The sequence below is a fragment of the Abramis brama genome, assembly GCF_963993115.1.
Source record: "Abramis brama genome assembly, chromosome: 5".
NCBI lineage: Eukaryota > Metazoa > Chordata > Actinopteri > Cypriniformes > Leuciscidae > Abramis > Abramis brama.
This window is the reverse complement of record NC_139967.1, coordinates 19,049,803-19,066,948: the sequence shown is the minus strand read 5'-3', so window position 1 is coordinate 19,066,948 and position 17,146 is coordinate 19,049,803.

Sequence of the window (17,146 nt, the reverse complement as noted above, 5' to 3'; positions counted from 1 at the left end):
AGGCGGAACTTTTGTTCGAAAGGGCGGAACCTTTGTGCACGGTCATGATTTCCGGGGGGAGCGCTTTGAGAATTGGATTGGATACTTGGAGAGTGGAGATTGAATTATCAGCGGGAATTCATCATTAAGGAGAGATAAGTGTTATACATTGCTTAGATTGTGATGTGATGGATGTTTCGAAAGATACAATGGAACTTTATGACTTCTAACTTATCTTTTGGAGAGGATTGGACACCTTATGCTTTATTGTGGATGTTAAGGAGATTGTATTGAAGAATTGAGGATTGGAAGTCCCTGCCAACGCCCTAAGCTGTGAGTTATGAAGATTTGCAGTGCTATACATTGATGTAATCACGTGTGCAGTTCTGTGTGGATTGCAGTGAATCACGAGTGGGAGTGCATAGCGAAGGCATGAGGAGATCCAGCCCATTTATGAAAATAATATATTTTCTGTCTCGGAATCCGATGAATGAGATCAACCAGTGGTGAACTCCTTTCCATTACTTCTTTAACAAGATGAGTCAGTGGATGGTTTTCTTTTCACTGCTTCCGGTATTATTATGTCTCCAGCAGTGTCCGCTTCAGCGTTGTTGAAGCAACGATATCCATTTCTGTCTGTCTGAGCCCCATGAAGAGAACCAGTTCAGCTTCGCTGAAGAAGCCACCATTCTCTGTCCGCCTGAGCCCAGTGAAGAGAACCAGTTCAGCTTCGCTGAAGAAGCCACCATTCTCTGTCCGCCTGAGCCCCGTGAAGAGAACCAGTTCAGCTTCGCTGAAGAAGCCACCATTCTCTGTCCGCCTGAGCCCCGTGAAGAGAATCAGTTCAGCTTCGCTGAAGAAGCCACCATTCCTTGTCCGCCTGAGCCCCGTAAAGAGAACCAGTTCAGCTTTGCTTAAGAAGCCACCATTCTCTGTCCGCCTGAGCCCGGTGAAGAGAACCAGTTCAGCTTCGCTGAAGAAGCCACCATTCTCTGTCCGCCTGAGCCCCGTGAAGAGAACCAGTTCAGCTTCGCTGAAGAAGCCACCATTCTCTGTCCGCTTGAGCCCTGTGAAGAGAACCAGTTCAGCTTCGCTGAAGAAGCCACCACTCTCTGTCCGCCTGAGCCCCGTGAAGAGAACCAGTTCAGCTTCGCTGAAGAAGCCACCATTCTCTGTCCGCTTGAGCCCCGTGAAGAGAACCAGTTTAGCTTCGTTGAAGAAGCCATCATTCTCTGTCTGTCTGAGCCCCGGTGAAGAGGAATAAGTCAGTGCAGTGTGGGCTAACTGCAAGAAGTCGAAGCTCTCTTTATTTTTAATTAGTATTTTTCAATTAAATAAAACCTTTTTAAATCTTATTCATTTTGTTGGTCCTTTGTCTGCCTGTGTGCCCGTGGTATCGGCTCCTCACAGTGGTGTCCCAAATTCAAGAGGGGTGTGGCCGGGTCATCTCCTTGTAGTTGCCCACCCCGACCTGTGACAAATACATGAAACACCATTGTACCCCCCCTTTAAGAGACTTGTTTTCCTTTTCCAGGTTCTCAACCTTTGATTGCAGAGAAACCACCCTCTCCATCACGTCTTCCACCTGTTTGTTAATGGCTTCAATCGAGCAGGTGAGTTTGTAGATTGAAGATGTGTTTTCCTTCACCGACACCTCGACGGACTGCAGTTTAACCAACGACTCTTCTTGTAACTTGCCAACCTTTTCGTTTGCCGCTAGCAGCACAGAATTAGATACCGTGTCAGGAGTGTTTGTTCGAGATTTCTTCTGAGCAGGGGATTTACTAGGAGTGTCCGGAGAGCTCCCAAAAGCGTTTTCTAGGCGTCTTGCATAGTTGTGTATCTTGAGATTATCGCTGTTTGCAGAAGCCTCAACAGAGGCCGTGTCCATATCTTCCTCCATGTTTGTAGCAACCGAGCTACTTTTCCCAGGCATGGAAACTAACAAAATTAATTTAAAAGGGTCCCAAAATCATTAAAGGCAGTCTTAACAGAATATGCTGAGCTTCCGAAACAAGTTATAGAAAAAACTGAACATGGAAAGTCAAAGCTTCAAGCACCGCATATATAATAGATTAAGAGCGTGACGAAGTTGCTGTTAACGCGGCGCCATCTTGACCCCACCTCTGTGCAGTAACCATAGACAGTATAAGAAGTGGACAGAGCCATCTCATTGGAACTCAATTGAGACAAGTGAAGCCCATTTTTAGCGATTTTTTTTTTTTTAGCACTTCCGTTCCTGACGCGCAGACTCAAACCGACTCAAACTAAGCTTGATGACGTGAGCAACCTGTCTGACAGATGTAAATCTTATAGTAGCTGTGCGTGCAAACTGCCAACGTTAATCTTGCAGAGACGGCGAGCTTGAGCAAAGAGTTCTTTGGCGTGAGTGAGCAGGAGTAAGTATTCTGATGAATTATTTTGACAGTATAATATATCTATGGGCTTCTCCCTTGACGTCCCCCCAATTGCCTGCGAGCTTCTCCTCCTGCCTGTACGGTAATTTCTCTACTGTGCGACAGAGAGTCGAGTGGTTATGACGCAATCGTTAGCCTATTTTTACAAAAACTGTTTCTACGGGGCCATAATGTAACATAGAAGGTAATGGAGCCATTTATACATTGTCGTGTTTCTTTAGAAATAAATAATGGACAAATGGAGTCTTTAAACGCCTCAGATGTAAAGTTATTCGCTGTCAAAGTGACGCCAAAATGAATAGGAGTCAATGGAATGCTAACGTAAGTGAAGTTCTGCTACAAGATGGTGGCACGCGGCCGGCTTCAACTTCCGGTTGATGGATTACCCGCCTGGCAGTAACCGGCCGTGCAGTATTTTGATTTTAACATTTTGCGTGCAGCTAACTTAACAAGCGCTTCCATTGGATGAATTCGTCCAATCACATTTGCCATTTATCTGCCTCGACTTTCTAAAACGCACAGTACCTCAACCATGTTTTAGTATTTTTCTCTAAATGCACACAACATATAGAAGCAGTCTCTATTTAATAAATGTTAAAAAATGTTTAAAAATGTGCTTGTATACAATAAATGAGAGTGCATGACAGGCTACAGCCCTCCAACCTCCCACCACATTTCCCTCTTATAACACCATGAACCACTATGCTCCATTCACGAGTTCACACTTACAAATAAGTCAGATAGAATAAATGCGTATTTGGCGTGCTGTCCGAGGAGAGGGCTCCGGGCTCGGTATTCGGCCCGAACCCAGAGTACTCCCCCCGTATTCCTGGCTGTGAAAGAACAAGCCAAGAGTGAGGAGTCGGGGTGGTGGAGGGATGCTGAAACTGTCAAGGAAGTTAGGTGAGTTGACAGAGTGAATATATATATGCTTTCTCTCATGCTGATAGGGTAGACATGGTAATTGTTTGATGAGTTGATTGATTGATTGATTATTTGAACGTGCTCCTCCCGAACTTTGTTAATAAAACATCATTTAATAATTGACTATGTATTGCAAATACAATCTGTATCATACCTGCATTACTTTTATTTCGTGTAATTTACAACGTAACGGCGTTGCATGCTCGTAGTTTCTTTTGCACTTGATCAGTGAGGCGATACAGCGCGCGCCGCTGCATTTGCGTGTGCAATTGAAGAGCGTGCGCTACGAGAACAGGATAACAGGTGCGCTACGAGAACAGGATAACAGGTGCGCTACGAGAACAGGATAACAGGATTCTCTCTCCTACCATTCATTGCGAAAACACTTGAAAGAGCTGTTTTCAACCAAGTAACATCCTTCTTGTCTCTAAACAACCAGCTGGATGTCAACCAATCTGGCTTCAAGAAAGGGCATTCAACTGAGACTGCGTTACTGTCGGTCACAGAAGCCCTACGGATCGCAAAAGCTGCTTCCAAATCTTCAGTCCTCATTCTCCTGGATCTGTCTGTTGCCTTCGACACTGTGAATCATCAGATCCTTATGTCCAGCCTCTCATCACTGGGCATCACAGGAACTTCACTCCACTGGTTTGAGTCCTATCTCACAGGTAGGTCCTTCAGGGTCACATGGAGAGGCGAGGTATCCAGAACACATCAACTGACCACAGGGGTTCCCCAGGGTTCAGTTCTTGGTCCCCTCCTCTTCTCCATCTACACCACATCACTGGGACACATCATACAGGCACACGGTTTCTCCTACCACTGCTATGCTGATGACACACAGCTCTTCCTCTCATTTCAACCAGATGATCCCACAGTAGCTGCACGGATCTCAAGCTGTCTGGCGGACATCTCGACATGGATGAAGGAACATCACCTGCAGCTCAACCTGGCAAAGACTGAGCTTCTCGTCCTCCCTGCCAATCCGTCTCTACGGCACAACTTCACTATCCAGCTAGAATCATCATCAATCACCCCATCAAGGTCGGTCAGAAATCTTGGAGTAACGTTTGATGACCAGCTGACCTTCACAGATCACATTTCAAAGACAGCTCGATCATGCAGGTTTGCACTGCACAACATCAGGAAGATCAGGCCTTTCCTTACTGAGCATGCAACACAACTTCTCGTCCAGGCCCTGGTCATTTCTAGGCTTGACTACTGCAATGCTCTTCTGGCCGGACTTCCATCATGTGCAACTAAACCTCTACAAATGATTCAGAATGCCTCAGCTCGTCTTGTCTTCAACGAGCCCAAGAGGGCCCACGTCACTCCTCTGTTCATCTCTCTGCACTGGCTACCACTCGCTGCTCGCATCAAGTTCAAGGCATTGATGCTTGCTTACAGATCTATCACAGGCTCAGCTCCCTCCTACTTTCACTCACTCCTACGAGTCTACATCCCTACCAGAAGCCTACGATCGGTCAACAAGCGACGTCTCGTGGTCCCATCACAGAAAGCCACAAAATCACTTTCCAGAACATTCTCATTCACAGTTCCATGCTGGTGGAACGCTCTCCCCACCCTCATCCGGAAAGCAGAATCCCTGACAACATTCAAAAGACAGCTGAAAACCCATCTCTTCCGTGAGCACTTAACCGCATAAAAAAACAACAACTTCCCTTTCCCTCTAAAACCTCACTTATCGGGCTTATGCTACTCTGAATAATGCCTGAACTTCGTATTTTGAGCACTTCTTGCGTTGTTTTTGCCTCTTCATGATGACTCGCTTAATTTAGTCCTAATTTGTAAGTCGCTTTGGATAAAAGCGTCTGCTAAATGACTAAATGTAAATGTAAATAACGGCTGACAGGACAAGAAAGTCAGTTTTTCTGAGGTGAAAAACTTTATTTCAGCGTACACTTATGTCACTGCCTGGTAGTTCTTGTGCTGGGTTTTCTGAAGTAAGTTAGTCATGATTCGCCTCTCATAACATAACATGCTCTAAACACGCACGCAGAGTGGAAAAGGAGGAGCGGGGAGCAAGGATCACAAATTTGAACTATATCGATGCGATTTGGTCTAATTCCATATCGCATTTCAAAAATAAATGTTCCAGGTTGACCTCTCTGCAACAGATTGATTCCGGTGCACCGTCCATGCTCCGGCAGCGCCCGCACCCACACCAGTCACTTACCCCCAAACAAACCTGTACTGTAGGTGGAGCCTGAAACTGATCGTCCTCCTTGTGGTGGTAGTCAGGTACTACTGGCCTGTCCCTCACAGGCTCAAATGCGTAACCAAAATGACTCATTTTCTGTGTATAGGACCTGCAGCTGCAGCTGCCTATATACCTTCGCAGGTCCTACCATTCTAGTGACGTCATCAGAATTGCCAGCGTTCTTATACTAACAAAGCAATTTTTGTGTTGCTTTTAAAAAAAGCTATATTGATATTTTTAATATTTTTTTTAGTGTAATTTACTTTTAATTGTCATAAACAACACATTATCAATGTTGATTCTTTCAGTTCAGTTCATCTATAAGGTTGTTGGTCATCTCTCTGGGTAGAAATACACCTGTTTTTTTTTTTTTTTTGTCTTTGCATCTCTTCCATTGTTTAAGTAAGAGGAGTTATTGTTATGATAGCCAGAAGAAGCAATTGTAAAATGACAGTATGTGAACCCTTCATGCTGAAATATCCCAAACAGTTGCCTCAATGTTGAAAGCCCAAAATTCTCAGGAATGTAATGCTGTAGCATTTAGATTAGCATTTTTTGTATTACTACAATAGCCAAACCCATTAGTTATAAGAGGATGTCCATCATAGGCGGAGTTTCACTTTTGTGCGTGGGGGGGGGCACCTACCGGCAGACCACGAGCTCAGATTTTTTTATATGGGGTACCATATTTCATATATCATACCATCTACATTTAAAATACATTTACAATGAACAAGGACTGCTATACAAAGAATAGCATAAAAACATATCTTACCTAATGCAGAAGTACTTCATCTTGAAGTTTTTTAAGGGTGATCGGCAATGCGATTGCACATTTCACAAGATCCATTTCAGCTGTCACAAGCTGAGGGTGAATCTTAAAGCTCGCATACATGCTTAGAAAAGGACCGATGCCGTTCTTGTCACAATTGAATACAGCATCACATGCCACACTCAGGGCCATTGCTTCAGTTGAAAATCGCCTGTCCAATTCAGCCAGCATAGTGTCTAAAACAGGGAGATACAAATGACATTTAAATGTCTGTGATTCTGATCCCCATTGCGTCTCATTTTCATCACGCTGTCCAAGTGTAGTTGGTACTATGTACTGCGAAAGGCCGGGAGGTTGTCGCAAACTTCTTTTTCGTTTTCCTGCAGTTTGGGGGGCACTCTCTGCACAAAAACCAGTGACATCCTCACAAAACGTTTTCACCTGCATCCACATTGCCTCCCATGAACTCTCCTCTCTGCAGCGCTGGAGATGTGTTATCAGACTATTGACTGCTAAGGCTGCATCAGCCATGGTTGTACTTGCACCTTGCAGACGTTTGTGTGTTACATGTACAACTCTGAGAACTTCCTCGAGAACAATTAAGGACGTAATGAAGCGGAGACTTGTCATGTGGTTATACAACCCACTTGCATCCACAGACCACTTTTCTCCCTCTTCTTCCATCTCTTTCAAACAGCGAGTGATGGCAGCATATTGTGATTTGACAGCAGAAACACACCTATATTTGCAAGCCCATCGTGTTTCACTTTGCTGAACTAGCTCTTTTGGTTTAAGAGCCAGTGTTTTCTGCATCATGAGAAATCTGCAATGGTTGCTTGGCTCTGCAAACAAGGAGTATAATTTGTCAATGACATTTAGACACGTTTTAATGTCTCTGTTCACTGTACACGATTCAACGAGTACGAGATTTAGTTTATGTGCCATGCAATGCACATACACAGCAAAGGGGAATTCCTCTCTGATCCGTTGCTGAACTCCACTCAAATGCCCCGACATTACAGAGGCTCCGTCGTATGCCTGAGCAATTATGGGAATGTCCTTCAGCCCACACGACTACAATCCTTCTTTAATGCCAGAAACAATCCCTGTGTCAGGATTCCATCACCATCTCCTTCCACTCATTCCCTCACTCCGCCGACTCAGTCATTCACACGCTCATTGTCACCTGATTACTATTCACCGTCACCTGGACCTCATCATCAGTTCACCCATATATACCTGCTACAAACATTCAGTCATTGTCTGATCTCGTCTACACATGACACAGACTCTCTGCCATACTTACCTGTATACCTACCTTCGATCCCGATCTTCTCAGCCAGTCACCATTCCGTCTTCTAAGGAACTCCTTCATCATCATCTGCAAGAGAAAGAGAGAGAGAGACTTGGTTACACTTCAGTTAAGCTATCATCTGAAATTCAACTTACTGTTTACTCACCTGTTTCGCTGTACCGATCCATTCTGCAAATTAAAGCATTTAACTTACCATTCTGTCTGCTTCGTCTATGCCAAACCTGACACCCTGCAGCATCGCGAGAATTGGAACAGTTCATTAGCAGTTGGATAGCTAATGCAAACAGAAAGTTGCTCAGTCTTTGAGGACTTTGCTTCATCAGCAATAACAGCAAGAAAACCAGTCTCGTGTACTTTCTTAGAAATTTCTTCACGAACGAGCTCTGCACACAATGCAATTATTTCATTCTGAAAGTCTCGGCTTGTGCAGTTAAAATATTTGGACTGCATGGATTCGAAATCAGGGTCGTATTTTGAAAACCAATTACATATGCTTAAATAATTCCCCCTTGCTTCTGCATCAGTATCTTCACGATGTCCGCGGAAAGGAAGGCCTAATTTAGCAAGCAATTTTATAATATTAACGGATTTGTACAGGTACTGTCTGTTTTTTTCTACCGTGCTTTGATGGCTGTGTGACAGCTGTGCTGCCACAGATCCCGATGCACCAGCCTGTTTGTAGCTCTCCCACATCTTCATGCTATTTAAATGTACCTGTGACGAAGCGTGTTTTGTCAGCTTCTCTGACAGTTTTTTCCAGTTCCGAGCTCCCACCTTTGTAAATAGTTTGTCTGCGTCTGATCTTGCAATATTTGAAGAAAAGTGGCGACAGCAAAAACAAAAAACTGAATCCAGTGAAATTGAGTACTCCATGTAGGCATGTGCCAGTATCAGATTTTCATGCTGCGATTAATTGATTGAGCTTTTATCACGGTATACGGTATTATCACGATATTTTAATTGCTCAGAATTTTACACAATTTTCACGATTTCAATTAAATTCTTGGGATTTGATTTCAATCTTGATTCAATATTGACTCTTTGGATAAATATTAGGTAGGCTACAGTAGATAGCCTACATGTTAATTTTTCTCAAGAAAAAATATATCTCACATAATGCTGTAAACATACAGAGAGCCCTGTCAGCTGGTATTATTAAAGGTTAAAAATTAACTAATTAAATTAAATATAATTTGGTTTTCATTATAATAACAATTATGACACAAGTAAAAATATAATACAAATGTAATATAGTGCACATATTTAGCAAAATACTCCTCTCTATAGCTATTTTTTCTAGTCAACGTGTTGGTCATTAAATGGCTTTCCTGAGGTAAATGTAACGTTCTGTGAAAATTTTTTATTTTTTTATTTTTCAAAGCACAGGACAGGCATTAATTGGCTCTGGTCTGGGGGGGCAGTGCCTCCCCCCCCAGCCCCCCCAGTAACCCCCCCCCCCCAAACTCCGCCCAAACTCCGCCCATGATGTCCATATATTTCTGGTCAAGTGTACATTTTCCAGGCATGCATGCAAAACATTTTAGATGTCTTCTTTTTGTGAAGTTTTGCTGCTACAACATTGTAATTTTCCCACCCACAGAAATAAATAAAGATGAAATATATTCACTTACACTTCCAATGAAAGTGTGCTTTAATGATTTTCATTATTTGTAACTTCACCATTATAACACAAGTATAACATTGAAGCTGTATTTATATACTGTACCTGGTAGACAGACAGAAAGTCCACTGGAGAGTTCCTAGTCACTGCAGTACCCAGTCAGATCAAGAATGTCTGTTTTAACCAGTCTGTGGATTCTGATGCATTTTATTTGAAATGTTCACAAAAATACATAACATAATAAACTGATTACAAATGATCATTGTGTCATTCCATTTAATGTCCCTGATCATGTTCACAGTGTGTATATCTATTTGTTGTATAAGCTGAAGTTTGTTCAGCAATGTACATAAAATCCTAAAGCATTCTTTTGCCTTATAAAACAACGGTTAAAAACAATGTAGGCCTATAAGAAAATGAAACACCAACATGAGTATATTCCTGTATGTGTCTAAAGAAAAGAAAGTGTTTTCCAGGCACATGTTTTTGCTAGAGTGGCCTCAAGTAACATCAGGTCATTTTTACCATCATGCAAGTCCAATGTCCCCTTAATAGTCCTACTGATTACATTTCTTTCACATGTCATGTCCAGACACTCACTTGATGCTTGTTGATTTAGCTATTAAAAGACCCACTGAATATTTACATGACCCTTCATATTGTAATTACGAACAATTTTGTGTGGGTCCCATTATATTGTTAGTCTTAGCCTTGTAGTTCAGTGCAAACTCACTAAGGGTCTGTGTGCAGAGTTATTTACACCATGCCTATTCCTTATCGCATTCAGCATTTGTGCAGGAAGGTACCTCACAAAACTGGCATCATAATGGTTTGGTGATCTACAACAGGATAGAGAGAGCTTTGGTGATAACTAAGCAAATATTTGATTACTACAATTCTAATTTGACTGAATGTATCTGAATGTCATTCTAGTATGACTGAAACAACATGATCGGAACAGTTTTTTTGTCTCTGTTTGTTGTTTACAATTCACATGCAAATGTTGTACACCTCCCCCAAATTACCAACTTATAAAAACATTTTTAGTTGTCTTTATAAAGAAATGTTCGCTTATATGTAGCCTTGGAGCCGTTGCATGACGCAAACGCTTCCAGTGTGAAAAGCTTGCAGTGTGAAATGGCCGTTAGGCTACGTTCACACTGTCAGTCAAAATCCGATTATTTTTGTGTCCGATTGGACTCTGATCTAAAATTATTGATGTCCACAATGTGTATCGCAACAGTTCAAATCTTATTTGTGTGTCCATGATACTCTTTCATTTTCCGGATTATCTGAATTGGTTTCTATGGCAATGAAGTTTTGTAGGTAGGCATACTGCAACAACAACCGCAACATCGTTAGCTCGTGGGACTATGGATGGAAATTAGCCTTTGGCTACAATCCGGCATGTTAACATGCATGTATTCCATGTTTGTCCATTAACATGCACTGTCCCAGTCAAATAAATAAATAAAAATTAAATAAAATAAACATGGAGGGGTTTGCAATACAGATGTTGTCTGATTTACAACATTACAATGTGTTGCTGACTACTGTCTTCTGAGGCAGCGGCAGAACCGTATGAGGCTAGTATGAGTGGTTTTATTCCATGCTGTCATCTCCACCGGTTTCAAAAAATGTCTCCTTTATATTGTCATTTTCTGCTCGTCCTGCACTCTAAAACAACACAACCTTGTATCTGCAGCGACTTTCAGCATGTTTCCTATAACAACATCTGACATTTGCGTTTTACGTAACGTGAGAAAGTCACATTAACCATGCGAAATCCGTTCAGAAATGCGATTTTAATATTATTTCAAACCACATATGAATGTAGCTAGAAACTGATGTGAATCTGTAATCCTGTATCTGTGCATGCTGCTTGGGACCTAAGATAAGAAATCCCAAGTTATTTATATGAATATTACATTGAACTGTTCTTCTTCAAGTTTACTTGCCTGTTTCACCTGTTCCTGCACATACTGTTCAATAAATTAAAAATTAATTACCTGAAACTGAGTTATACCACTCCTTGTCTCTTGAGCATGGTAAATACTGACTGAAGGCCAGAACTCTTACAACAAGTACCTTGCAGGAACTGGTATGACTCCAAACCGCCCAGCCGACCTGTTGTTCTCCCTTTCCCAAAATGGCCACCCGATAGATGAGAATGCATTGGAATTCTGAGAACTTTCTACAGCTGTGTATTTTAATGATGTGACATTAATGGCTCTTTTCCATGAGGGCTTGGATGAGCCTTTGTTTCCACAGATGTCCTAGGAGACAAACAACTGCACACTGGATCAGTATATCCTCCATTCCCTCCTAAGTGGATTCAACTCTGTGAAATCACTCTTCACGCCTGCCCCTGAGTCTCCAGAGTCCGTTTCAGCCCCGGAGCTCAGCCTAGAGTTCTCTTCATCCTCCAGTTTGGACACCTAATTGACTGGCATCCAAGTTGGCGGATGTCGGTTAGTGCGTCTATGAAAATGTTACTGGTGGTCCCAGAGCTCCCCAGTCAGGTGGTCCCAAAGCTCCCCAGTCCAGTGATCCCAGAGCTCTCCAATCCAGTTGTCCCTAGTCTAGTGTCCTGGTGGTCACGAGTCAGGTTGTCCCAAATCTGGTGGTCCTGAGTTCGGTGGTCACAGAGGTACTTCCACAGTTGGCTGTGATATTTCCACAGATTCTTCCTGTGATGGCAGCTGCCTTCTCCTACTCCTCTCGAGGTGACAGCAATGCTACAGCTCCTGCCAAGGTGGTTATCAACTCTCAGAAAAGTTATTTTCGTGGCAACAGGAAAATAACTTTCTTACTGGGTACAGTTACTACTCATAGCATGTAGCTGTGATCGCATTGTCAAAGGGACTTTGTTTTGCAAGCAGTGACCACAGAATCATTACAAAGGTGAATGTTCACAAAAGTTTTAATTTAATTCATCTTAATTTAAAGCACCTTGTTATCAAGGGATCTGCCGCTTAGACTAAACCTCTGTTAAACCTTAGTTAAATGTGGGATACTTGCAATGCCTTAGTCGTGTAGTCCTTAGTATGTGTAACTTGATGCTGTCTACCTTTACATTAGCGCGAGTAACTGCATAGCTAATGTGACAGCCACATTCTACGTGTAAGAAGCTAGGTAACCATAAACAGTAAAGCAACAACACACTTATATATCATTTGTTGACTTACTTGTCCGAGGTGTGTAGCTGTGTGTACCCTTCGGTGTTCATTTGTACATCCAATTATTGGGGCTCAAAAGCCATGATATCTCTCGTGGACAAACTAAAATCGCGCGCGCGCGTTCTACTTCCTAGCTCATTTTCTCATGGGCGAGAAATATTCTCTGGGCGGGCAAAGCAGAGAAAGGGGAGGTAACATTTCTCCTTATAACGTCATAAGGAGGAGATCAGCCCGGTTGAGCTTCCATTTTCTCAAAGGCAGAGAAAAATAGCAAAAACTCGATTTACACAGATTAAAATTTCTAGAAACTTTGGGACCATATACAGGCTAGGGGAACTCATATTAATGTTAAAAAACCTCAGAAAGTGGAAATTTCATGTCATGGGACCTTTAAGTATTTCAGGAAGATGTACTTATGATGGTATTCAGTTAAGTAATAGCCTACAACAACAAAAAATGAATATTCAAATGTAAAATAACACTGCATAGTCTCATTGTACACATTAAATATAGATGAAGCCTTATTAAAGCTAAGTTATTCAGTCAAGATCAGTGATTGATTTTCCTTTGTCATTTGTTGTTTGATTATCATTAATGACAGACTGCAGCAGGTATATTAGACTGCTGTCAAATTAAGAACTAATGCACGGATCCAATATACTGTTACACGTGTTTTCTTTCTCAGCTGTGAATGTTTACTTAAGACATAACCCCTTGTGTTTACTTGAATACTCTCCAAAAAGACATTTTGACATTTTTGTGTATACGTGTTTAGGCTCGTATCCGAAGCCATTTGCTTATCCGTGTTGAGCTCCGACTCGGAGCGCACACACTGAAATGCGCTTTTTAATGTGCTTTTAATAACACTGTTTAATATCAAACATGTACCGCAGTTTAGTAAGAGTAGACTGCATTTTACTACACAAACTTCTCTGCCTAATTTGGATGTTAAGTTTGGGCTTTTAGAGAGAAACGAAAGTGCACCACAGTGAAAGAATTGAACTAGTTTAAATACAATCGGATTATTAGGGTCCATGTAAACGCAGCTTCTGTCTCCACCTTAAAAGGGATGATTATCAGCCCATGACCTAGACACAAATGAAAGACAATACTTATTACACTCAAGAGAACCACCAAAGAGAAAATGTCAACAAAACTACTTCTCACTGGCAACAACCTTTCCCTAACTAGCTTACTACTTGTTTGATAGTGTAAGCCCGCCTGGATCGGTCCAAAGGTGGCATCCGATAGAACGGGTGAAGGTCTCTGCTTGTTACTGTCTTTCTGTGCAGAAAAGTAATTTAATTCCATTTAAGCTTTTATCTGACTCCATTTTATAACGACCTCAAATTTAGGTTAGATTGTCAATTAGTTATTGGTCAATCATGTAATAGTTTAGCATCACATTTGATAATTCTTTTCAACTCTTTACTTATATTTTACCCCTTCATATTAGGAAGCTATGTCACTCAGAGGTCCTCACGCTTAACGCGGGTCTCACGTTCACAAGCTCGTCAGTTTTCATCACCAAACAGAGGTAATTGCTATATACCTGAGATTGGTCGCATTCACGCTTACACAATCAAAGATACTTTGGTATAGCCCCCATGGAATTGCATACACTTGAATTTAACGTAACGTTTACTTCAGTGGAGATATGGTCACTACTAAGTAAGTAAAGTCAACCAACTTTACTTTTCTTATAATAGCTTTGGATTGGCCATGCCGTGGTTTCCCATGTACACTTATCTAAATTTATCTATTTAGGGTGGTCAAGCAGCACGTTTGCTGACCTAAACAGAAATTCACTTCTTGTCTTTGCAAACCAAGTACACTTGAATTAGTGCCAAATATTAGTCTTCACTAATCTGACGCAAAACTTGCGGTAACATACAAATCTGTTTAATCTTCTTGGGAAAACGATTTCAGAGTCAGTCTGAATAAATCAAATGAAAGAATTTATTATGTCAGGTAAATGTATCATGCCAAATTCATAATCAGTTCAAAGATAAATAGAAAACATCAAATGCTCTGGAATAAAGAGAGAAGATGCGAACCTGACATTATAAAATACTTGATTCGAAGTGTTTTGCATACACTCAGCATCACAGGCTAATTTGAATTACAAATCGCCCCGAGCCTCTTGTTGCAATTCATTATATACCCAGACCAAGACAGAAACCTCTTTCACATGGAAACATTTGCTAACAATGGGAATTTGCATTCAGAGTTTACACCTTTTGAGAGCAGGAGGCCATTTGCCTGGAAGACACAACCTCCTCTGTGTGCAAGCTATCTCTAAACTCTTAAAAACATTATTACTTTTTGTTTTACTTCTTTGGGAATGAGACATTTGTATCAGTTGCACTGAGACATTTCAAATGATACCAAACTGATACCATTACTTATTGTACACATTTAACATTGCATAGGTTTTTAGTGAGTTTTAGGTGAGGAGGAGAAGAGTGGGAGCAGGGGGAGATGATGCGACTGTAAAAGTGAGGTGTGAGCTGCACTGTGTGCATCTCGGATGTTGCTGTTACATATGCAAGAGAGAGCTCAAATGTTAATTCTCAGGAGAGCCTTTTGCTTTCTCGCGTGGTAGCCCAGACTTACTGGCACCCGCCTTACAATAGGTTGTCTTGATGACACCCAGATCAGTACAACCATCCCTTGTCTTTGCTCATAAATACTTTCCATATACACAGTTGCACAACATTAAACTTCAGGTTAAATGATGAAACTTGGGTGTAAAAATAAATAACCTACAGTATATATATGGCACACATACAGTACGTGGCATACAGCTGATAACATATGTTAAAGCAGAGATAATCTCTCTTGAATTTTTTTATTAGGTTAAAGGGCATACTATTGGTTAGAGCAGTCCAAAATGACCATGTGTGTTTCACAGGCTGGAATAGAAATGAGATTTTCCAGCATCTAAACCAGTGATCTCAAACTCAGATTGGCTGGGGGCCACTGCTGTGAACGAAAGCTCATAGGAGGGCCATTTTAACATTCAAGCACAACAAGAACGCACAATATTTTTCTGGAAATTTACTTCACTTGCTGAAATGTTAGCTCTCATTTACCTCAGATTATGTAACTAACATATTTGTGTCATACTTAATAAAAAAATGTAAACATCAGTATATTAAACATATATTTAACAATATATAATATAATTTTAACAGTTAGTGCAACCTTTTTTCCCTTACTTTACTTTAACTTAAATAACTTGTCAAAACATTGCAGTGAACTCATGCAATCCCTGAATACATTTGCACACTATTCTATTTCTTGCCAGACACCTGGCAGCGCTTCTGCTCACACAACTGAGCCACGTTTGCACTGATGGAGGTCACAGTTGAAACCCTGAGTACAGCTTCAAGATGGGCATCACTAAGCCTGGACCTGTACTTGCATTTATTGAAGTTCATAGTTGAGAACAATTTCTCACACAGGTATGTGCTTCCAAAAAGGCACATTACCCGACTGAACACTTTGGACAGCTCTGGGTAGCATGGAGGTAACTCTCTCAAAAACTGTCCAGTCTTGTCTGCTTTTCCCTGTGCCTCTCTGAATTTAGTTTTTAGCTCACTGTTGCACTGCAAGTCAATAAGCTCCATTTGCAACACACTTGGGACACTCTCCACGTCAGTTGAGAAGGGATCTGCGAACAGCTGGAAAGTGTCACGGTGTGACTTGAAGTCAGCAAAACGCTGATCAAATTCCTCCAGTAGGTTGTCAATAGCAGAAGCATATTCATCACCACTGAATGCTGTGCCCTCCTCCACAAGAGATCTGCATGTATTGAAATGACTGAGGTTTTTTGCAGAAAGCTGAGTTTTCCACAATCTCAGCTTTGTGGAGAAAGCTTTCACACTTTCATATGCTGCTGACCAGGACCCTGGAGCTTCAAGTTAAGGATGTTCAGCTCCTGTGTTATGTCCACTTAGAATGCAAGGTCCATGACCCATTTAGGATCATCAAATTCAGGAACATCCATTCTGCCATCTTCCATGAATCTCTTCACCTCTGCTCTTAAGTTAAAAAATCTCTTCAGGACATTCCCTCTGCTGAGCCAGGGCACCTCAGTAAAGTAAAGTACATCGCCATATGTTGACTCAATTTCTTCTAAAAAGGCCTGAAACTGGCGGTGCTGTAAACTTCTCGACCTGATGTAATTGACACATTTCAGGACAACAGACATGACATGTTCATATTTCAGGCATTTGCTGCACAGAGCCTGTTGGTGTATAATGCAGTGCAGAACAACTGCTGGATCTGTATTTTCCTCTTCTAACTTTCTTTGTACCAGCGCTACCAGTCCGTTTTTTTTTTTTTGCCTGTCATAGATGGGGCGCTATCAGTGGTAATGCCCACGGCAAACCAGCGCGCTCATTCGTGTCGCACAGCTGCTGAAATATATCGTTGGCTGTAGTACGGCCATGCATTGGACACAAACTTAACAACTCCTCTGTCACTTCAAATTGTTCATTAATACCCCTGATGAAAATAGCTAGCTGCGCAATGTCTGTTTTGTCTGTGCTTTCGTCGAGCGCCAAAGAGTACGCAGTGAAAACTCTAGCTTTGCCGCGCAATTGATCATAAATGTCACTCGACAACTCGCTAATCCGCTCGGCCACTGTGTTTGCAGATAGAGAGAGATTGTTGAACAAGCCCTTCTTTTCTGGACATAGAATCTCAGCGAC